The sequence below is a fragment of the Notolepis coatsorum genome, assembly GCF_963971535.1.
Source record: "Notolepis coatsorum genome assembly, chromosome: 17".
Classification (NCBI taxonomy): domain Eukaryota; kingdom Metazoa; phylum Chordata; class Actinopteri; order Aulopiformes; family Paralepididae; genus Notolepis; species Notolepis coatsorum.
Window position 1 is genome coordinate 92455782 of NC_140181.1, and position 1855 is coordinate 92457636.

Below are 1855 nucleotides of genomic sequence, written 5' to 3' on the forward strand. Positions count from 1 at the left end.
CAATTAATGAGGTCCCGTTGAGAGCTGAGCTTAAAAACATATATATATACAAATAAAAATCCCCTATTTTCCCCTCTCCCAGAAAGTCGAACATGCCTGTGTTCCAAGAACACATCCTCCGCGATTGACTTTCTCCCATGGTCCACCGGATTGCCCAACCTGAGCATTGTAATCCTAATTTTCCTATGCTCATTGCCATAGGATCTAACATTTCCATTCTATTGCAATAGAATGTCGCTTTTGGTCTTGCACCTTCCCTTACTGTAATGAAGTATTGTGATAAATAACCTAAAGATAAAAATAAAAAATAAAATAAAAAGAGAATAAACCTTTATCGACATATTCCTTTGAACCCTCCACCAACGTGTGGGGGAAAAAAAAAAGGAAAAGATTGTAGATCAATATTGACACCTTAATGTGAAGAACATTGGAAAAGAATAATGTAAGTTACAATATATTTAAAAAATATATAGTAATATTGACACCTTAATGTGAAGAACATTGGAAAAGAACAATGTAAGTTAAATTATATTTAAAAAATATAGAGTAATGAGAATCATTTACTATTCTTATTGCTTTTTTTGCAGTGTACATACCTTCTGTAGGGTGCTCTTAACACTTTCACTGCCACACACGAGATATCTCGGGTTTCCGATAGTTATGTTGAAAGCCACTCACAAGATTTCTCTGATTTTTCTTTTTTTTAGCGATCTGAAATCATATTGCATCACGCGAGCCTACCCGAGTATACCCGAGCGCCGCCGGCGATCATATGTGGAAAAAAGCGCCCCCTATCGTCTCCCAGATGACATAAAGGATTTTGGAATGGACTCAATGAAAATGGATGGGGAAAAAAATCCGGTACTCCACATTTTCCAGTCCACAGTTCATTCTGGAGCCTCTCAGCCCCGCGGAATCATGTGTACTACTGTATCACGTTGGATCCATACACTTAACGATTTTTTCTAATGGTGATCAGGAATTGGAATATACCAGTTGGATACCATCTGATGTCAGGTAAGGAATCAGTGTTAGGATAATCAGACTAATTTTGATGAAGATATAGGCTGTTTTGTGAAATGGGCTCTTTCAGTTTCACTGTAAAAGTCAAAGAGGAAATGAACACGGCGATTATCTGTGCGCGGCCCGAATGTGCTTGCGTGCATGTATAATATTGATCATCTAGCGTTTATTTGAAAACGATTCATAAATAGGCCGACGAATATCAACGTTCTGGAATATTCTAGTAAAAGACGATTATCATAGAATGGTCCAGAATGAACTGTTTTTTATCTCAAAACGGGTGCTTTTCTAAATGCTCTGAAACGGAAATTACGCGATAAAAAACCAATCTGCCTTGACAGCACTGACTGGAAAAGTAGTCTTTGATAAGCGACGGGCAGATTAGACACATAGCCATAATTTAAAACATAAATTAGGCGATATTAACGTTAACATTGAAGTGGACCGTGGCATCAAGAGGGTAAAAAGGTAAACCCGGCGTGGCACTCAAAGTGTTAAAGGGAATTTCCCCAAACCATTTACAACAACAACAACAACATTATCTGTTCAGAAATCAACCAACGCTCATTTCCATGGCAGAATTCGGACTATTCCATCAAAGCCAATGTAGTTATATCCTCAGAGATGATCACAGAGTGGCCACTCTATCCATATCTAGGGAATTGACTGTGATACAACACAAAGTGCCCTTTGTATCTATTCCAGTTCCACGTCTTTTACACTGGTATTGTACACCTAGAATTAGAAGACGCAGATGAGACACAGCGCCGTTGTGGGACCGGATTAATCAATTATGCACATGGACAGATCTTCATGATGAATATAAATGTAT